The sequence below is a fragment of the Miscanthus floridulus genome, chromosome 18 (genome assembly GCF_019320115.1).
Source record: "Miscanthus floridulus cultivar M001 chromosome 18, ASM1932011v1, whole genome shotgun sequence".
NCBI classification, from domain to species: Eukaryota; Viridiplantae; Streptophyta; class Magnoliopsida; order Poales; family Poaceae; genus Miscanthus; species Miscanthus floridulus.
Genome location: NC_089597.1, coordinates 88,478,763 through 88,501,721, shown reverse-complemented (window position 1 = coordinate 88,501,721; position 22,959 = coordinate 88,478,763). Strand labels below are relative to the sequence as shown.

At 45.3% G+C, this 22,959-nt stretch overlaps 1 pseudogene; it reads right to left on the bottom strand.

Annotated features, from left to right (window-relative positions):
• Window positions 1–2,532: 2,532 nt before the first annotated feature.
• Window positions 2,533–22,167, bottom strand: LOC136524142 (receptor kinase-like protein Xa21; annotated as a pseudogene).
• Window positions 22,168–22,959: the final 792 nt, after the last annotated feature.

Sequence of the window (22,959 nt, the reverse complement as noted above, 5' to 3'; positions counted from 1 at the left end):
TGTTGCATTTGTACAGCCACTGGGACGGCTCCTCTGTCCCATTATATTCAGGGAACGACAATTTGTGGGAATTTAGCGGTCGTCGGATCTGGTGGTGTTTGCCCTTCTGCATATCCTTGTTGTTCTGTTGATCGGTCGGTATCTCCAGGGAAATTGGCTCAACCGGCATGATTGGCTCTGGGGGAGGGAGCTTGATGTGTTCTATGGAGGGGGTTGGGAGTACTGCTCGTTTGGATGGTGGCGCGTACTTCTGTTCTTCCTCCTGGTTGGTGGTAAATTTTTTTTCGAACATCTTTGCCCAACGATCGGTGACGTCGCGAATGTCCTCCATGGAGTTGTTCACAACATGGCTCCGATACCAGTTGTCAGGGACGGGATCGGCTAGGGCCGATCAGCAGGCTGGGCGGCCGGTTAGGGCAGCCGTGTGGCTGCCTAGCGGCGGTGGCGGTTGGCTAGGCGGCAGGCTGGCCGGCAGCGGCTGGCCAGGGTGGCGCAGCTAGCGGCTGGAGCTAGCTGTGCGGCAGAGGGGAGCGGCGCAGGAGAGCAGGGAGGAGCTGCGGTGGCAGATAGAGAGAGGAGAAGAGGCGGTGGCAGATAGAGAAGAGAGGGAGAGGAGATAGAAGGGATTAACCCTAAACTTGCTTGCCTTCTCATTGTCTCCCTGATATATATAAGGGGGGTTACAATTGCTAACGGGCTTGGCCCAAGAGCCTTGATCTATAACAGCTGGGCCTATTGCCCCTCACTACTTTAACTAGCCTGTTGCCTTGTTCCGTTGCCTTCTCCTAGTATAGGTCTTGCCGACCATGACGCAGTCACGCTCTTGTCCAAAAGAATATTGTTTGGCTTCAAGTCACAGTGTGAGTTGCACATTGGTTATGAAGACAATCCAAAGCAGATGCTACATCCAAAGGCTATATTGATTCTTTGACTTAAAGTTGTAGTGCCTCTTTGACTACGATAGTGGGCCATTGGATGTAGCCACAAATCCACTTTACCACTTGGCATGTATCGGAATACCAAGGGCCTAGGGCCTTGAAGGTTGCCACTGTATAATCCCTCAAAGAGTATAAAAGGAAGTTTTTTTAAAAAAAAAAATTGTATAAAGTAATTTTTTTATTAGGCTTCACATTCTAAACCAAAGTTCCTATCTGCCGCATATATTTTAAGTTTATAAATTTTGATGGCAACTTGATCTTCCAGAAGATCTAGATTACCCTTATAAATACTTCAAATAACAGTGAGCCAATCAAGTTAGAAGAAGAAAACCTGTCTGTTGCAGTTACAACGTCTCTATATGTTATCTTTTCATGCGCTTACCTAAGCACGCGGATATCCTGTTGCATCTTAATTACAATTCTTTGTTTTTTCAATTTGCATACACGAGGGCTATATCTGCATAACCAAGATGATAATGGCTAACCTCTCTTCCTGTTTATGCATGGGTCAAAAGTGCTGACCAATCTGTATATGCTTTTACACTCACATGGATTCCACATAACTGTATGAATGATCTTATCGTTCCTGAACATATGCGTTAGATATTATCACTTACCAATCCTATTGAACACATAAAATGTGGAGGTCACCTAGGCGATCATTCAGCTAGCAAGTTTCTACTTCATCTAATGGTCAGTGATGTGTGATTCAGCTAGGCGACCATTCAGCTAGCACATATGCGTTAGAAAAGTTACATGCTGTTGGTGTGCCATCATGACCCATTATTAGAATTAATTTCTCAGCAGGGATTATTAAGGTTATGTTGTCGCATGAGATGGTGGATGTCTTAGCGTCCATCGCCCACCATGGTGGCCTTAAAAAGGAGGGATCCCTGCTGAGAAATTAATTCTAATTATGGGTCATGATGGCACACCAACAGCATGTAACTTTTTTAGTTGTTTCTATTGCTCGAATTGCAATATTCTACCTCCAGGAATCTAATTTCATCAACATACTGTTCCTGCAGCTCCAATTGTAATATAGCATCATCATTGCAGGGATAAGTTGTGTATCTTTTTTTGAAGTGGCAGGAGCTCTGCGGGATAAGTTTAGCAGCAAAATCATCCAGAATGTATCAATGATTGCTGGAAGTTGACACCTTCCTGGCTTATGAAGCCTGCAATCCGGTATGGTAGATCCAACAATTTCAGTATCAAGCTGTCCATGTCATTGCATTGCAATTGACCACTAGTAAGTAATCATGTACTGTTTACTTTGTTGTTTGCTGTTGGATTCATAGGCCAAGTATATTCACCTCGGCACTTTAAAGTTTCCCATTATGGCACAGTGGATTTGATTTCAAGTAGTACCAGTCTACCACTATCAAATGTGATGGGTTTTGTTAAATAATCCAGATCTACTTGGTTTCTTTCTTGAAAGCGAGATCTATTTGGTTGGGACAGACTGGAAACAATCAAAGGAACAATTTTTTTCCCTTCAGGTCGGTCCTAATCAACTCACAATTACATCCATCATACACAGAAAAGGATTGTAATTAATTGTAGTAATGAAATGGTAATCTCTAAACTGGAAGCTCACTTTTCACCCCAAAACATTTATGTTTGAAATGGAATTATTGATTGCATGGATTTCATCTGTCACATGCCCCATTCCTAGTCGATCTTTTGGAAATTCCATGGAGCATGAAAGGCCTAGCTTCATCAGAGGAATGATGCAGCTATTCATGATTAGGACTGCTTGATTTTTATTTTCAGCTATCTCGTGCATTATGTTAGGATCCAAGATCTCCTCAATCCTATCTGGAAATGCTGAGTTCACAAAGTTATGAAGGTTCGTGCCATTCCTGAATGCCTCATCAATAGGTTGCTTCCCCATGAACATTTCCAAGAGAAGCACTCCAAAGCTGTAAACGTCTCCCTCAGTAGAGATCTCACTACCCATGCCATACACTGCAGATTAATTTAACATTTGAACATGAGTAATTTTCATTTCCACAGTAAGAGTTCACTAGTTCAGTACTATCTTCAAAGATGAATAAAACCATAACAACTTGCATCACCTGGTGCAATATATCCAATTGATCCTTTAAGTCCGGACAAGCTGGTAGAACTATTAGTTGCACAAGAGGGATCATTGCACAAAAATCTTGCGAGCCCAAAGTCACTGACATGAGCAATCATGTCATGGTCCAATAGAACATTCTGTGGCTTCAAGTCACATTGCACCAATGGACACACACATTGATTATAAAGATAATCAAGAGCAAATGCTACATGCTGGGCAATGCTTATTCTTTGAGCCAAAGTTAAAACTTTGATCAATGTTTTTAAGGTGCCGCTTTGGCGTCGCCTAATCGGCAAGGCGCTACAGGCGGGACGACTTGGCGGACGACTCGCCTCAGATTGGTATGGCGTCCGCCTTACTACCATGGCGTCCGGAAGTCGTCTATTTGGCGTCCGATTCGCGCCTAATCGTGCGTGGCGGGCGCCATACAGGGGTCCGTTTCTGGGCGGCGGGAAATGACGGAAGAAAGGGCGGGGAAAAGAGTGGGCGCGTGGGAGAAATAGAGCGCGGAGAGAGGAGCGCGCTGGAGAAGCGGACCTACCAGCGAGCGGGAGAGCAGGGGAAGAACCGGAAGCCACACCTCGCCCGCGCGGACGCGTTCTCCCGCGCCGCCGGGAGAAGTCGCTGCCGCCAAGCCGCGAGGACCAGCCTCCCGCGGGGCCGCGGCAGGTGCTCTGGTCCTCTGCCCGTCTGCCGAGCCGCCTCCTCTGGTCCGCTGCTGCTCGCCCGCGCGGACGCGTTCTCCCGCGCCGCCGGGAGAAGTCGCTGCCGCCGAGCCGTGAGGACCAGCCGCCCGCGGGGCCGCGGCAGGTGCTTTGGTCCTCTGCCCGTCTGCCGAGCCGCCTCCTCTGGTCCTCCGCCGAGCCGCCTCCTCTGGTCCGCCGCTGCTCTGGTCCTCCGCCTCCTCTGGTCCGCTGAGCCGCCTCCTGAAGTCTTCTGTCGAGCCGCCTCCTCTGCTCAGCAGGTACTGATTGATTCCTCTGCTCGTATTTTTCTACTTGCTTGTGGCCTCTTCTTTCGAGCCGGACCGGACAGCGGCATGCTTTATATTTGTTTTGCTCGGTGCTTTGCTCACTTTTACTGTGTCTGGAATCTGGACGTCAATTTGTTTTTTATATACCAACCTGTCTAGTTGTCAATTATTTAGTGTTTAGTGAACTAATGCTCAGTGCTCAGTGTTAATTAATAATTACTTTGCTTGTCGTGTTTCATAGGAGTCCATCTAAATGGCAACACAAGACACTGTAAGTCCACAAAGTGTAGGCTCAGGTACTGCTGAATATGATCCAAGGACAGATCCAAAAAGGAAGGCCAGGTCTGGTGATCCTGGGTGGAAGTATGGCTTCTGGCCAGAAATTGGCAACAGAGATTTGGTTGAGTGTATCCTCTGTGGAACTCAAGTAAAGTCTAGAATCAAGAGATTGAAGGAGCATCTTGTAGGTGGATATGGAGATGCTCTCAAATGTGAGAAGACAACAACAACAATTGCTGCTGAAATGGAAGCAGCACTAGTTCAGGGAAGAAGGAGAGCGCTAAACCTAGATGATGATGATGATGGTGTTCAAGTGGTGGAGGTTCAAAACAATGCTAATGCTGCCTCTCACTCATCTGGTACAACTGTGCAACATCCAAGTTTAGGGACAGCATCCAAAAGGAAGCAATCTGCTCTCAAATTTGCAAATCTACCACCTAGACCAAAAGAGAAAGAGAAGAAGTCAGTGATTACCATGCTTCGGAAAAAACCTGAAGAATTTGCTTCGGAAAAAACCTGAAGAAGTGGTTGAGGAAAGGCATTCTAAGAATGGACCTGCACAAAGCAGTGTGGAGGGAAGGATCAGGACCAAGGAAGAAAGAGATGAAGTCAATATGCATGTGGCCAATTTCTTCTATGAGTGTAGAATACCACTCAATGCTATCAACTCAAGGAGCCTTGAGATTATGTGTGAGGCCATTGGGCAGTATGGACCTGGATATAGACCTCCTAGCTACCATGAGGCGAGGGTGCCATTGCTTGGAAAGGCTGTGGAACAGGTCAACAAAATAAAGGAGAAGCATGAGGCTGCTTGGAAGCAATATGGCTGTACACTAATGTCAGATGGGTGGACAGATAGGCGGGGCCGTCAGCTCATTAATTTCCTAGTCAATAGTCCAGAGGGGACTTTCTTCTTGGAGTCTGTTGATGCATCCAATGAAGTACATGATGCTCCAATGTTGGCAGATTTACTACAGCAGAGAATTGATCTCATTGGAAGAGACAAGGTTGTTCAAGTGGTCACTGACAACGGTGCTAATTATAAGGCAGCTTGCAAGCTTCTTATGGAAAGAATTCCAACACTGTTCTGGACCCCTTGTGCAGCACACTGTTTGGACCTCATGCTAGAGGACATTGGCAAAATGAAGGAGTTTAGCAAGCCTATTGCACGTGCAAGACAAGTTACTACCTTTATTTATAGGCACGGGAGGCTTCTTGATGCAATGATGGAGAAGACAGGAGGTAGAGATCTTGTTAGACCAGGAGTAACTCGTTTTGCTACTGCTTTCCTCACTTTGCGCAGCCTACACACTCATAAGGATGCTCTGAAATTCCTATTTGTGAGTGATGACTGGACTAAGTCCAAATTGGCAAGAACAGAAGCATGAAAGAAAGTGCATGACACCATCCTTTCAACCGAATTTTGGAACTCAGTTGAGGACTGCCTGAGAGCATCATAGCCCCTTATTGTTTTGTTGAGGATAGTTGATGGGGATGAGAGGCCAGCAATGCTAGAGGTTCAGTTTTGTATGGAATATGCAAAGAAAAAGATTAAAGAAAATTTCCCTACTAGGGGAAAGGCAGACTTGCTTAAGCGTATCTTGGCAATCATTGACAAGCGTTGGGAAGATCAAATGGACCAACCATTATATGGGGCAGCACTATATTTGAACCCAAACAAGTATTTTGACCTGAAAACAGATGATGTTATGGCTGGTAAGCTAAGGTCTGCATTTACTGAGGTTCTTTCAAAAATGGTGCCTGACCAAGATCTTCAAAACAAGATTGATGACCAAGCTTTGGAATATGAGGACTTAAGGGGTAGCTTCAGCAACAAAATTGCAATCAACAACATCAAAATCAAGTCTCCTAGTAAGTTATTCACTGACTGTACAATCTGATTTTTTAGTCTTTCCTAATTTCTAACATGAAAATGTTTATTTGATCACTTGATCTAGTTGAATGGTGGCGTTCATATGGTGGCAAAGCCATAGAGCTTCAAAGATTTGCAAAACGTGTTGTTGGGCTTTGTGCTTCGGCTTCAGGTTGTGAGCGTTGTTGGAGCACATTTGAGTCAGTAAGTAATCTGTCAATTACATAAGTACTCAATTATCCCAGTTCAAGGAATAAATAAAATCTACTATCTATTAATGCTTGCTGAATATTTCTTTTGTTTGCATTTTTACCATTGCAGATTCATACTAAGAAAAGAAACAGGTTAGAGCATAAAAGGCTTAATGATTTGGTCTATGTTCAGTACAACCGAAAGATGGCAGTGAGGTTTCAAAAGTGACATGAGAAAGGAGCAGGCAGCTTTGATCCTTTGTGTTTGGAAGACTTTGATTGGAACAATGAATGGGTTGATGTGGATGCGGAACCAGTCCATAATGGCCGTGGACTTGAAATTACATGGGATCAAGTTGATGAGGCTGTTGGTGCATCCCAAATGTATCGTGGTCGTAATTTCCCTAGGGCAGCCCGCGGTGATGCAACTAATATTGATAGAACTTATACTCGTAGGCGGTCTGCAGCAGCTACTGCCCCAATTAGGAGGACTTATGAACCACAGGAGGATGAAGACATGGAAGATGATAACTCTGATGAAGAATATCTGGTTGATGATGTGGAAGTTGATGACTATGGTGAAATTGCACCTATTGTTGCTGACGAAAGTGATCAAGCTGCTGCTAGTGGTGGCAATTCAGATCCTTTTGTGATGGAGGATGACTTCTATTGACTTAATGATGCTTGAGAGTTGTGAGAGTATTTGTGCCAGACTATTTATGCACTAGTATTATAGTATTGTAGAATGTGCTCACTGAGCACTCCAGTTATCTTGTTTAGTGGACTATTGTTGAACTACTTGTGTAATGGTTTTATTTGTGGCAGTGTGCTTATCTACTCGTTAATCTTTACCTGTCCCTCAACTAATTTCTTTTTTTGCTGGTGCCATATTCCCTATGAAATACCTAGGTACTAACCTGAATTATCTCTCCATTGCAGTGTATTGTTGGATGCACACTTGGGGCTGCGGGCTGCACAGGAGAGGACAACACCAAGGTATGACATGCTTCCAGTTCTCTAGTCTATACTACTGTTGGATGGCCGTAAGGCGTCGCCTCGCCTTACGCCTTACTCGCTTTAGCGTAAGGCGGTAGTTGGTCGCCTCGCCTCGCTTTACCGCCTTAAAAACATTGACTTTGATATTATTGTATCCGTAAGCCTTTGGATGTAGCCACATGTCTAGGCTCCCATTGGGCATATATTGAAATATGAGGGCTTTGAACTCTGCCCCAGAAGGATCTATAGTGGAGCATGAAGTAATGATTTTGACAAGATTTCGATGACGTATGCTTCTCAGAGCTTCACACTCTGCAGAAAAACTTCTTGATGCTCCATGGAAATTGAGGTTGAACACCTTGATTGCAATTGGGTTTGTATCAAATGCCATTGTGCCCTTATACACTGTCCCAAATGATCCTGAGCCAACCAAGTTGGTAGAGGAGAACCAGTTTGTGGCTTTAACAATGTCTTCATATGATACCTTTTCTTGTTCTCTGAAATCCTGTGCAGATGGTTGTGCTCTTCTTCGCTTTAAAAGGACAACGAAGAAACAAGACAGCAATATTGCAGAGACAGCACATAGTGGGATCAGTATCTTCAGTAGTAAGGATTTGGAAGTTCTTTTCGAATTATCAGAGCAAAGAGGCAGACCTAGCATAGGTGCCCCAGCACATAACCTCTTGTTTCCTTGGACAGACACTTTACTGGCATTTGCAAAGACACCGGTAGATGGTACTTCTCCACTGAAATCATTGAAGGATAAGTTTAAGTACTGTAAAGCATTGAATGATGTCAGTATCTGTGGTATTTCTCCAGAAAGGTTGTTTTGAGAAAGATCTATCTCTCTAATGCCTTTCAAGTTCATGAAAGATTGTGGAATGCTTCCTTCAAGAAGATTGTCCTCCAGACGAAGGGACTCCAACACAATACACTGACCAAGTGCGGAAGGAATTTTGGCCAGAGAGGCGGTTATTGGAGATATTAAGAACACCAAGATTGATTAGCACACCAATTTCTTGTGGTATGACCCCACTAAGTTTGTTGTGTGACAAATCCAGACCTTCAGAAAGTGAATCAATTTTTAATAGCTCGGTTGGTATACTTCCATCCAGTGAGTTGTGGGAAAAGTTTAGCAGCTGTAAATTCTTGCAATTTCCTAAACTTTTAGGTATGCTTCCATTCAGATCGTTCTCTCTCATATACAGCTCGGTCAGCTGTTCAAGATTTCCTAGTGAATCTGGAATTGGACCAGAGAGTCTGTTTCCTGATAAACTTAAGACTTACAAATTACTCATTGTTCCAATAACTGAAGGTATGCTTCCAACAAACTGGTTATCGTGCATCATAAGAACTGTGAGTCCTTTTAGGTACCCTATCTCTTGTGGTATGGTTCCAGATATCCGGTTCAAGCTTAGCCAGAGGGTGTCAAGTTGGGAAGGCAGGCTACCTATTGAGCTTGGCAACTTCCCACTGATGTTATTTGCCATAAGGCCTAAACTTGTCAACTGGGTGCAATTACTCAAGGAGGATAAGAAGGACCAATCCGGATCTTCAAGGTGGTTAAGGCTGAAATCCAAGTACGTCAAATTCTGCAAAGATCCTAAAGGTGGTATTGCTCCGGAGAACGAGTTGTTAGCAAGATCTAGAACTTGTAGGCTTGTGCAATTAGAAAGTCAAGGTATAGGTATAGTAGGGAAGAAATGTTTGCTAGAGAGGGTGGTACAGTCCCTGAGAGTCTGTTTGACATGAAATTGAGATACTGCAGAGTCAACATAATCTTTGGAACTGTTGGTATGGGTCCAGTAAAATTGTTTTGTTGAAGATCTATACGGACTAGTGACGAGGAATTGAAAAGAACAGGTGGGATTTCCCCATCAAAGTTGTTTTTCCCAAGTTTAAGCACTTGAAGTGATGAACTTGTAGCCAATGATTCAGGAAGCTGACCTGTGAGACCATTGCTGGATAGATCAATGTACACAATGGAAGGACTACTGCCTAATAGACTGGGTATGTCTCCATTGAGTTAATTGGAGCCGATATTGAGGTAACGAAGCATTTGTAAATCACCCAGCTCAGGTGGAATTTGTCCAGTCAGATGGTTGTCTGGAAGGTGTATCCTCTCAAGAAAAGTCAGGTTTGCAATGCAAGGAGAAATGATACCTGTGAGCTTCAAGCTCTCCAGGTCCAGCTCAGTGACACGATATGGTTGTCTCGTATTATTGCAGGTAACACCATACCAGCTGCAGATGTCGGTGGAGGTGTTGCTACTCCAAGATGCCAAAGCTTCGGTGAGGTCAGAGAGCTGGGACTTGAAGCACAGGAGAGCAAGGCAATAGTCATGGGCCTCAGCATGTAGCCAAATCGTGGCGCCTTCACTGGAAACAGCTCAGCAAGGTGCCTTGATGTCGCAAGAGGAGGCATGCGAGGAAGAAGCTAGAATGGAGTAGAGAAGGAACCATGTTGCCGCTTGCCATCTTCTCACCTTTGCTTTACTAGTACTAGGAGTGCAGAAATGCTTCTTAGCTCTCTACACTATGTAATCCTGGGAAGAGCACTATAAGGACATAGGTGTGAACTTGTAGCAGTCTGCAGGCCGGCAAATATGGAGGATTCACTACGACAAACTATAGCACATTAAGTTCTGTTGTTGCACTAGAGCATTACAAGAAGAAACGCTTGGTTATCCTATCACTTGGCCACTGCTTTGGTCAGACAAGCATGTTTGAGGCCTAGTTCGCTTGTCTTATAATCCGTACTTTCTAGCTTGTTTTTTCAGCCGAAACAATATTTTTCTCTCACAATAAATCAGCCGGAACAGTGTTTCGGCTTGTTTTTTCAGCGAAGCGAACGGGGCCTGAATATGGGTTGTTGGTTTTCTCCTTATGTAGTCAAAATGTGGAAACTGTCAACACAAAGAAACTCATGACATAATTAGTGATATAATAATAGTATAATAAGTACAGTCCTCCGGTACTCCTGTAGGGAAGGACTTGAGAATAGACGTGTACTAAAGGACCTCTGCGTTATAATATATACTAGCCACTACTGTCTACACTTTGCTGCGGGTGATGTGCTTAGTATAGGAAATCTTAGGAAATACGGCAAGGGAAGATCATATGTCTAATATATTTTTGTATTGCGTTGCTACGAAAAGTCAGGTCTATTTGGTACATTAAATGTTGGGAAAATATAGGAATGAAAGGTAACATGTCTTTTTTCATTACAATGTTGTAAAGGAACATAGAAGTTGGTTGTCATTACATGATGCCTATTCTAGGCCAGCAAATCAATGCCACGTTAGTGTAAAGAAGTGTTTAATGGAGTTGGGCTCAAGCAACTAACACACTTAGATTCAAAGCACAACATTGGGTGGGATTACACTATAGGTGGAAAGAGTAAGAACTACAACGTAGGTACATCTCTTATGCGAGGGTCTACAAAAGAGTGAATTATGATTCACTTTCGTTAGGCCAAAGCATTACAGTGTGTGGGATTACATTATAGGCAGAAAGAGTAAGGACTACAATACGGGTACATATCCTCCTGCGTGGAACAACTTTTAAGGGTTTAGCTTCGGACCGTATTAGCTTCATTCCATGAGGGGACGATGTGTCCACTTAGATCATGCTTCAGAGCTTGAGGAATCCTTTGGGAGGATGGCATGACAACAGACACCATCCCTTGGCGGTGGCTGTGAGTGGGAGGATTTCTTCTCCATCAGCTGACCCTGTCATAGAAATTACATGGGGAGGCGTGGGGGGCAGGTCCACAATCTCCGCTTTGATTTTTCTCCATAGTTGCAATTGAAATTCCACCTAGCATGGGGCACTCCCTCTCTTCCAAAGTGAGGGTCCTTCTCCTAGCCCTAGTGACAAGGTAGAAATCCTTTAACTGTTGAGTGTGCTGGCCTTCGGCTTGCTTGAAGGCTTCAATTGCTGCAGCCTCACGGCTCTCCACTCTAGTTGCTTATGCCTTAGCCTCCGCAAGTTGCACTTCAAGGCTTCTGTCTGCTTCTCCGGTGTCCCCTGCTCTTCGAATGCATTTCCTCAAATCGGTGGCCTACCTGTCATACTGTTTATCTAGGGAAAGCAAGTGGTCAGACATGAACGCCATAGTTGGGTCAGCTTCCCGTAATTCAGGCCCTTCGAGGGCAATCGAGCAATAAATAAGTCAGAAAAGTTTCGATCAAATAGTACCATAATATTATAAGATCATATCCAAGGGGGGGGGGAATGTCTACGAAATATTGCAAAAGTACGAAATGAAAGCGGACATATAGGAACGAAAAAACAAAACAAGGAAGGAAAATAGTGCACGTAAGGTACGAATGAAGGAGAATATATATCAATAGAGTAAATAAAATATAAAAAAGGAACAGATAAAAGTAATGGAAATAGAAAAAGAAATAGAGAAAGGAAATAAAAATGGAAAGGGAAAACATTCTTGGACACGGACGTACCCTAGCCGCAGGGCCCGTGCTACTTCTTTTCTCATATAGTTTGCTCAAGTCGAATAGCAGTCTGAGCGAAGTTTGCAAGCTGGAAGAATAAATAAGGCCCACAAAAGAAAAGTCCACTTAATAATAAAATCAATACATGGGACTAGGAAGATTAGCGCCCATAATCTCATCCTCAAGCTCACGTCCCTGACACCGCTGTACGCCGAAGCGCCGCTGCGGCCGTGCACCGGGAACCCTAGCGCCACTCGGGCCCGGTGCCCCGGCGGAGTCGGCCCACCTCCCGCCGTCCGCCTAGGTGCTGACGCCCACTCGCCCAGCGCGGGCAGCGCCTAGGACCCCAGCCTCGGCCAGCCACTCGTAGGCCCCTGGTGCCTGGTCTGCAACGGAACGGCGGCACAACAGCATGGCGGCGTGCTGGTTCCCTACCTACCTACCCTGAAGGCGAGGCCGCGACGACTGGCGGCGGTGGTTCCACACGGCGGCGAGAACTGGCTACTGTGGCTGCGCACGGAGGCGAGGATTGGCGGCGGCGTGACACACGGAGGCAACGATCGATGGCTGGTGCGCACGGAGGCTTCAAGGCGAAGCCCGCGCTCATCGCCCTCGTCAGCGCTCGCCACCCCTCGTCGGTGCTTTTTCGATTCTTTTCCCCAATTATTTTTTACATCTCTCATATGTGTAGGTACTTGTTAATTGTTGTTATTATGCAGCTGCTTATTCAATATTTGTATGTCATGGTTTCAATTTTTCAGTGTTGGTCACTGCAGAAATTACGGCCAAATTTAATTTAATAATTTGATTTTATAGTCCTTAGATTTCATGGGTGTAGGGGGATGATATGAGGTTTGATCCTTTCACTTTCTGAAAGGTGGAGGTGGAAACTTTCCTCTAGCCTAGATACTGACTTATTTATTTTTGTTGACACAAATCCTATTTAACATGTGAACACGGTATTTTTAAACTAAAATCTATAATTTTGGTCACCTCAAAAACACCATATTTTGTGAATTCTGGCTGAAATTTCGCCCTAAGTTTGAACCCTGAGACATGCACAATTGGGTTAACGGTAGTTTTGCCAAGGCCCATTCGCCTGTAGCTAACATCATGTTCCTAGTGACTCTGCTGCTTATTATGCGCTAACATTGTACAATTACAAGGAACCATTTTAAACTCATCGAGTATAATAATAACGTGGTGAACATGTACCGAACATTAGACAAAATGATGTTATGTGAACTACGCTGATCCAACATGGTTGTAGCCGTGAATCTTGTTTGTCTTGAGGTGGAGTTGCCTCGTCAGTTTAGGCTCTCCAGATCAGAGCCATAGCCATCCGATCCCAAAGACAGCAGAATAAAAAGCAAACGTCGTAAATGGACACCAGCAGTCACACGAAACACGTGCGGAGATGGCGCTTGTCAGGATCAAAGTCATGTGTTACTTACATATCGTTACAACCATAATCACATGCTAATTAAGTCATCGTGCGAGACCACAACACAGATCTATCCTGTGGTTCTTGGCATGCAACATGTTCTTAGGCCGTTAGCTGTGCTTGATAAAATTTACTGGACCTATGCAGGTGTTCCTATGGCTTCCTCAGGTATGAACTACACCTAGGACATATGCAAATGTTGGGAAATGTTGGGAGGAGTGCGGATTCCTCAGGTATGAACTACGCTGAGGACATATGCAAATGTTGGGAGGAGTGTGTGCGATGGAGCAAGGGATGTCACACGTTTATATACGCATGCGAAGCTGAAGGGGTAGTGAGCGTACCAACTATTGTTAGGTGCAACAACCTCATTTATGAATATGGAAGTATAAATGCCCATCGGCACTGGATGGATGGTCCTCGAAGTGTCCACTTGTTTGTTTTTCGTCCGTGGTAAGAAATGCCCACTTATTTTTATCTGTGGTAAGAAGTACCCACTTGTTTTTCGTCTGTTGATGGTAAAGGCCTTGTTCGCTCGAGATTATCGGCCAGAATCAGTCATACTTTTTAGTCATGGAAATAGTGTTTTTTCTCTCACAACAAATCAGCCGCAGCAGGGCCAAAATCTTGTATTCAATGGACAGATGCATTGAATGTGTCCACCTACTTCTGATTTACTACCAATGAGTGACATGAATGATCGCACTCAGCGAGTGCATGCATCCTTGTCTAATTTTTGTGCTTCATTAAATGCGTCCACTTGCTTCACCTACCCATGGCCGTGGTTGAATGCATGGGCCCCGTTCGCTTCGCTGAAAAAATAAGCCGAAATACTATTTCGACTGATTTATTATGAGAGAAAAATTACTGTTGCAGCTGAAAAAGACGGATTATAAGATAAGCGAACAAGGTCATGGATGGATGCCAGTTGTGAGGTATTTCATCGAGGCCGTAGAATTTCTATCTAACGCACCAACTAAATAGAACATACGTGGACACCCTAGAAGACCGCCTTGACGGCGTGCCTTCGTATTTTTAATACTCATTTGTCCGGTCAAACTTTTGAAAGTTTGGTTGTCAATAACTTTTAAAATATTTAGTTCGGAAACATAAGAATGATGTTTTAAAATTTGTCTTGTAAAGTACTTATATTATCTTATAATTTATTAGATTTATAGGTATATTCCATATTCTAATAGAAATAGTGTTCAAATTTATTCTTTGGCCATGTCTGGATATTTTTAGCACAGTTGAGTAGTTTATAGGTCCCTTCTCCATTAAACTTCTTTCCACACAGTGATTTTGTCAAGTCCACATGTCCACATCTTTGTGGAGTTTCTTTTCATGGGCCCATCAGCAGTGCCTGTTCCGGCTACCGACACCTCAGACTTCCAAGAGCAGATAGGGGTGTTTGGTTCGAGCTACTAAATTTGTAGCTACTAAACGGTTTAGTCACTTTTAGTAACTCCAGAGTTATTAGAGATGACTAAAGCCCTTTTAGTAGCTTTTAGTTATAGCGTTTGATTAAAAAGTTGCTAAAGTGACTAAAAACTACTAAATTTAGTAGCTACTGGACGAACCAAATATGCCCTTAGTCTGATGCAATAATTGCAAGAGTAGACCTGTGACCCATGGATTTGACCCGTATTGCTTTTCAGCGTGGACATTTGTCGCTGCCCTACTAGACTCGAAAAGGAACATCAGTTACCTTTCATCAGAATCACCCATACGGTCATACCTTAGGTAGGGCCTGTTTGGAACGCAGGAATTTCACAGGAATCACACAGGAATTAGTTCAATTTCACAGGAAAAACATAGGAATAGGAAAAAAATCCCGCATTTCAAACAGGCCCGTAGTCTGTAGTCACGTTGCTATGACTAGGATATTTTCGATACCATGGGATTAGCTATTCTTCAGGCGCATGTTTTTTTCCCTTTTTCTCAGGCGACGAACATGAGCTATTGGATGATGATCTAACGGCTAAAGATTATGGTGCACTGTTCATCTTCCTCTTCTCTCCACTGCACCAGCCCGACCCACCACCAGCCTCCACCGCCGCCCCGGCCAGCAGCTCCCCAACCACCGGCCACGCCGCCCACCAACCACCGCCGATCATGCCGCTCACCAACCACCGTCGCCGTGCCAACCCCTCCCTCCCCTAATCCCAATCTCATGACCTCGTCGTCGACCCCTTGCCCCCGGCGCTGCCACTTGCCATTCGGTTGTCCTACCCTGTCCCCTCGGTGGCTCCCCTGCCGCCTCGCTCGCCGCCGGCCAACCCGCCACCACCGCCTGTCAACGGCCACCCTCAGGCAGTCGGGCCCCTCCCTTTCTATGGATGCCGGTTTCCAGTCGCTTGAACGTCACCCAAAATTCAGGGGACTGGATTGTAGGAAGCATGCCCTTTAATATGGTGCCATATAGAACAATTTGCCGATTTGTCAATAGCGTCAAGGAGGAGAGAAGAAAAATACAAGAAACTGATTCCTGCACAAAGGCTAAAGTTTAAGAAACTAGATAATCCATTTAGATGGATATCACAAAGACCAAGACAAGATTTTTTTTCTCTTGAGTATAATCCATTGGGATGGATATTGACACATGGCATGCAAGTGAATATTAGATTGATCTTCATACGTGTATATTATTGTGTGACTTTATACATACATACTTGAGAATATTAGATCATGTGATGCTAACTTAATTTTTCGGCTCTCTGTCTGTATTTCTCCATTTCTGTATGTCCGCACGTTTCCGATCCCAACTTTTCCGACCTGATCTCGTTTCCGATGAAAAAATGTAGATATGGAAACGAGAGAGGGATTTTTCCGCCTGTTTCTCCCTAAACTTATCTAGAGAAGACACAATTTGTCAAAATATGTTGAATTGTCTCCTGCTGGAAAGTCTATTAGCAGTTTAACAGCGGTTATGCACTGCTAGCCATAGGAAAAAATAATATCTCTTAGGTCCCCAAGATTTCCAAATAAGCTCCCACGACCCAAAATAAGCAGCCCCATTGAAGAAGGCCACATAAGCTGATTTTACTGAATACTGGCCGGATTCTATGAATCTACAACGATGATCATCCTGTACATCCGGTTGCAGCTACACAATGGGTCAAGTCCCAGACATCAAGAAAATCAGAGAAGGCTAATATCCTGATTCCTGAATCCACTGGATGTCCATCAGGGCCTCTCTGACGATAGGAGAGTGCGAAGGAAAATGGATTGGGGGAAGGAGAAAGGTGATTAGAGGTTTATTTATAGCCACAAGTAGACATTGCGTAATAATCCCTCCGTCCCCAAGTATAAGGCGCGATTTGACTTGATGCGGTCTTCAAGAACATATTTTGACCTATAGTTTCTCTTATAATATGCAACTTATAGGAACAAAAGTTTGATCACTAGAAAGTATTTCTAAATACAAATCTAATGTAACTACTTTTGTAATACAAACGTTTGATATAATTAGCCTAATTGTTAGTCAAAGATAACAAAGTTTGAATTTTAAAATACGTGCATGCCTTATATTCGGAGACGGAGGGAGTATCTGTAGTTTGTTAACTGGTGTCTACATGACATGGTATGTCATAAAAACTACTAAGTAGACCTGATCAAATATCGGGTTTGGGTCAGGCTGGAAAAAATGATTGGGGTCAAATGTTTTGCCCGAGCCTGACCCGACACACTGGTGGGCCAATCGGGTTGGGCTATTTCTTGGGTTTGGTTTTCGCACTTTAGGTCTAGCCACGGGTCGAAAATCCTGGCCCTTAACCTGACCCAATGCACTAGCGGGCCGGGTAGGGTCGGATGGCCCATGAACATGTCTACTAAGAAGTGTCTGGGTTGGGGCTGCCCTGCTTTCACTGCTCAGAGTACAACAATCCTGAAATAGCGCATCGCAAATGTTCTCTTTTTCTTCAAGTTAAGCCCATCAGGATTTAGTTGGTCATTTGATCAGAAACAGAAATGCTTGCTTGAACTGAGATTCTTCAAATCCGCAAGACGATAAATACAGGAAAAAATGGATATGAACTGCTCAACTGCAAATGCCAAACATTGGGTAAATTAATACCAAAGGATTAAACAACATGATTTCATCTAGTACGTGAGCAATTTCTGCAGCCATTGAAAGCAATAAGGATTGCGTGGAATAATAGATTGATTGATTGGAGAGACCTATGTATATATATATATATATATATATATATATATATATATATATATATATATATATATATATATATATATATATATATATATATAGGGGAGAGAAGATCTCGTGGTTTATAGAAACAAGACCAACCAAGATCTCCTCATATCTCTCTAACCAAATAGAGGACCGGCCGGCTATACCAAGGCCCAGGCCCATATACACACGCATATATACATTTATAGTCTAACACCCTCCCGTAGTCACAGCGCCGTGTTTGCGAACGTTGAGACTGGACCGAAACTCCGTGAAGACAGAAGAAGGCAAGCCTTTGGTGAAGATGTCGGCGAACTGGGACGTCGTCGGGACGTGAAGAACGCAGATAGTACCAAGAGCCACTCGTTCTCGGACGAAGTGAAGATCGATCTCAATATGCTTGGTACGCTGATGCTGAACGGGGTTGGAAGACATGTAAACTGTACTGATGTTGTCACAATACACCAACGTTGCTTGACGCAGAGGTGTATGTACCTCGGACAATAGCTGGCGCAACCAGGAAGCCTCTGCAACCGCATTAGCTACAGAACGGTACTCAGCTTCAGCACTGAAGCGGGAGACAGTGTTCTGGCGCTTGGAGGACCAGGAGACCAAGTTGTCACCGGGGAACACAGCATAGCCCGAGGTAGACTTACGAGTGTTAGGACAACCAGCCCAATCTACATCTGAGTAGACCACAAGATCAGACTGACTGGAGGCACGGATATGAAGGCCCAAGTCCAAAGTACCACGAACATAGCGAAGAATCCGCTTCAGAGCTGCAAGATGAGGTTCCCGCGGGTCATGCATGTGTAGACACACCTGCTGTACTGCATAAGCAATATCAGGCCGTGTGAAGGTGAGATACTGCAATGCGCCGGCAAGACTATGGTAATCTATAACATCAGAAATAGGATCACCATCGGCAGAGGGCTTCGGGTTGATATCAACTGGAGTGGCACACGGCTTGCAATCAGCCATACCAGCACGTTCCAAGATGTCCAACATGTACCGGTGTTGTGACAAGAATAACCCAGAAGCAGTGCGCTGAACTTGCATGCCCAAAAAATGATGAAGTTCGCCTAAATCCTTCATAGAAAACTCACGCTGTAGGGCTGCAATAATGCGATAACGCAAGTCTGGAGAAGAAGCTGTCAGCACAATATCATCCACATACAGCAGAAGATAAGCAGTCTCAGAGCCACGATGGTATACAAAGAGTGATGTATCTGTCTTGGCTTCCACAAAACCCAACCGAAGAAGGAAACTGGCAAAACGTCTGTACCATGCACGTGGCGCCTGTTTGAGTCCATACAGAGAGCGATTCAGACGACACATAACCTGAAGGCTGAGCGCAATACACTGTCTCTGAGAGATGCCCATAAAGAAAATCATTCTTCACATCAAGCTGGTGTACTGGCCACTTGCGAGAAACAGCCAGAGACAGAACAGTCCGGACGGTAGCGGGCTTCACAACAGGGCTGAAAGTTTCATCATAGTCAATGCCAGGGCGCTGAGTAAAGCCACGAAGAACCCAGCGCGCCTTGTAGCGCTCGAGAGAACCATCTGCCTTGAATTTGTGCTTGAAGACTCACTTGCCAGTTAAAAGGATCAAGATGCCCAAGAGGGGGGGGGTGAATTGGGCTAATTCTAAATTTTCTTGCAATAATTAAATCCTACGGTTAACCCAATTAACCCCTTGTGCCTAGAAAAGTATTTCTATTAATCTAACGCTCAAAGGACTTGCAACCTATGTTTCAAACTTACTCTAGCATAGCAATTTTATGAATGTAAAAACAAGTATTGAATTGCTCAAAGTAAATGCTCAAAGTAAATGCTCAAAGTAAATAGAGAGAGAAGAATGCGGCGATGTTTTGCCGAGGTATCGGAGAGTCGCCACTCCCCACTAGTCCTCGTTGGAGCACTCACGCAAGGGTATAGTTCCCCCTTGATCCGCGCAAGGATCAAGTGCTCTCTATGGGTTGATTCTTCGACACTCCATCGCGGTGAATCACCCACAACCGCTCACAACTTGAGTTGGGTAACCCACAAGCTCTGTCGGGTGATCATCAATTTCCCAATCACCACCAAGCCATCTAAGTGATGGCGATCACCAAGAGTAACAAGCACGAACTCTCACTTGACCACGCGAAGCCTAATGAGAACGGTGGATACACACTTTGCTACTCTTGATTCACTAATGAGGCTACTCTCTTGGATTCTCAAATCTCAATCACCTTACTAGGACCTTGCTCTTCTTGGCACTCACAAACGTGTTTCTCAGCTGTTGGAATGAGCAAAAGTAACTCCACACATGAGTGGAGCTTCTATTTATAACATGGGCTAAAAAACGAACCGTTATGTGATTCTGCGGGGTGACCGGACGCTCCGGTCATGTTGACCGGACGCTCCAGTCAGTTCCATCCGCACACCAGTGATTAAGTGTTGACCGGACGCTGGCAGCGTCCGATCATCACTGACCGAACGCGTTTGGTCGCATTTAACCCTCACTGGAACCTTACTGTACTCGACCGGACGCTGAACCCCCAAGGTTCGGTCAGTACTAACCAGACACATCCGGTCGTAGATTTTCTCTTCTGGAACCTTACTGGAGTCGACCGGACGCTAGACCTCAGCATCCGGTCGCACCAGACGTAATCTCCTTGGTCAAATGAACTGACCGGACCCTACGGCCAGCGTTCGGTCAGTACTTGACCCTCCATTCACTTCCAACTCTCGATCATATGTGAATGAAGTTAGCTCCATTGGATCTTAGGCATATGTGGGAGCTACCTAGCGCTAGTTTTAACAAGTGTGCACCACACCTAACTCACTAGACTCACCTAGGTCAAGCTACCCGTCCATACCCCCTTAATAGTACGGCCAAAGAAAAAACAAAGTCCTAAACTACTCTAAGTGTCTCTCCAACTCCAATCGACATTTAGAACTAGTCATCCTTAACCTTGTCATCCATCCTTTGAAAACCGAAATGATTTCCATCGTAGGGGCATGACCACCTTGATTGCCCAATTGATCTCCATTACCATGACCTAACTTAATTGCCTCTGCAAAACACACGTTAGTCATAGTAATCTTGTATTGTCATTAATCACCGAAACCCAACTAGGGGCCTAGATGCTTTCAATCTCCCCCTTTTTGGTGATTGATGACAATACCACCTCGAGTATGTGAAAGAGTGAGGTTTTTGACATGCTTGGTTCATATAAGCTTTTGTCAATAAGAACAAAATAGTTAGGCAAGCTTATATGACCCAAGACAACACGATGTACTCAAAAGATATGAAATAAGCATGAGTACAAGTGGTGAAGCTCATTTGCATCGGAGTAAAGCGCGGAAGCAAAAGCAACTGAGCATAACACAAGTGATATGACATATAAAGGAATTCAAAGTAGAGAGCACACATGTCATGTATCACAATCACGTAGATATCACTATCACATAGATATAATAATATGCATGAAAGTAAACACACGAATGCATAATAGTAATAGTGTATCACACACAAAAACTCCAAATGTAATAATATAAGCTAATAGAAAACTAAGCTCCCCCTAAAAAAGTCGCTCCCCCTGAGTCTACATACTCTTGAACCCTCTCCCCCTTTGGTGTCAAACAGCAAAACCTAAGGGTCGGTCGGCGGGGCTGCAGCGGACGAGCCGGGCGCTGAGGTACGAGGAGCAAGCTGGAACTGGGCGCCATCATCATCTGACCCTGAGCTCTGTACTGACTGGCCCTCTGTGGCTGGAAGTGTCGCTAAAGCAGTCTGGGTCTAAGCTAGGGCAGGTGCAGCCTGTGATGCTGCTGGTATGTCGTAGGATCTGAAGATGCGACAGAAGAAGAGAGCCTCTGAGTAGTCATGGCGACAGGAGCTGCTGTAGAAGGACCTGAGGCATGCATATGTGGCAGTGTAGGCATCCCTGTCAACTCGCTAAAAGATACTCCAAGACTCCTAGAGACTGATGTGTTAGGCACAAATAGCAAGGATGACTGATCCGGTGTGAAGTCCGTCTGAAATGGTGTGAACTGCGGGGCTATCACTGGCGAGGATAACCACTGAGACACCTGTACTGTGGGAGAAGCAAACTGAGCTGGAGGTTGTCCCTGACTCTGAAGACTGCTCCACTATTTAGATATGCATTGTAGAAATCTTCCTGGAGCAGTGTGTAGAATCCCTTAGATGCTCTCTCATCCCTCCTCGGAGGAAACCATACATCAAACTCTACAAACCTCAGCTGCTGAACCTGCTTGGCCGTGGTGGCCCTCAAGTCAAGGTGGGTCACTGGAGGCGGACCCTGTGGTCTAGGCGGTGGACGTGATCCCCTCCGCTGTGTCGGTGGCCTCGGTGAGACTAGAACACGGGTACAACCAGAGTAGTGAAGCTGTGGCTAGGGTGTCTGCTCGGTCTCCTCGGCCTCCTCGGCCTGCTCATCCTCCTGAGTCTACTCTGCTGGCTAGGGCTGCTGCTGCTATGACTCCCCATATGGCTGACTCTCATCAATAGCATGACGCCTTCCTACAATCGTGACAGTCCTAGGTGTACCACCATGAAGGCGCTCAACTAGCTCAATTCCAGCCCTTGCTTCCGGTGAAAGCGGCTGATCTGCAATGACAACTCCACTGCAGGCACCTCCTCTCTTGGCACGCTCTACGGCCTCAGCAACTGTAGCTGCTCTGGCTGTCTCTGCATCAAGGTACTTGTGCTTCTTTGATGCAACCTTCTTCATCGTCTTGCCTTTAGGATCTATAGGCAGGCGAGGCGGAGGCCTCCGATCATCATCTCCTGGACCACCACCAACATTCTTGGTGCGAGCCATCTGATCTGACTAGAACCACTGCCGCTGATAAGATCAATTGTCCACTGACACTTTCGAGGTTTGGCCTCGATCCGTACTCACGAGCTTGGCTCCGAGTTAACTGACAACAGCACCTGTCACCTCAACGGCACTAGCTCACTGCACGATGGAATAGATAGATATACGAATAAATACGATATTTCTAATAGATGCGAAACCCTAAGAGAGCAAGCAATGTAGGTACAAAATTGAAGCGACTGGCTTGCTACCTGACAAACCGACGATCTGAGAAGAGAAAAGCGTGACGCGGGGGAAACGCCGAATTGGCTAGGGTTAGGGTTGAGCGGTGAATTGACAGCCCTGGATGCAATTTAAGTCAAAGCTTTGAAACCGATCTAGATCAAGAGCAAAGCAAAGTGGGTGCTAGGGCATGGCCTTACCGGCGCGGAGCAATGGGTGAGAACTTTGCAGTGAATCTTGGCGACGTGGGAGCACGGCAGGCGCGTAGGAGAGGACGGCGGTGGAGCCTTACGTGGAGGCATGGTGGTGCACGGGAACAGCGCGGTGCTAGGGCAGGCGCGGCGGCTGGCAGTGAAGGCGTGACTCGGGGAGGCGCTGGCGGTGGCACACGGGCTCGGATGTGAGGCTGCTAGGGCGCGGGAGACGGCGCACGAGCACGGGAGGCGGCGATGTCGGTGGCTGAGAATAGGATGCGACGGATTA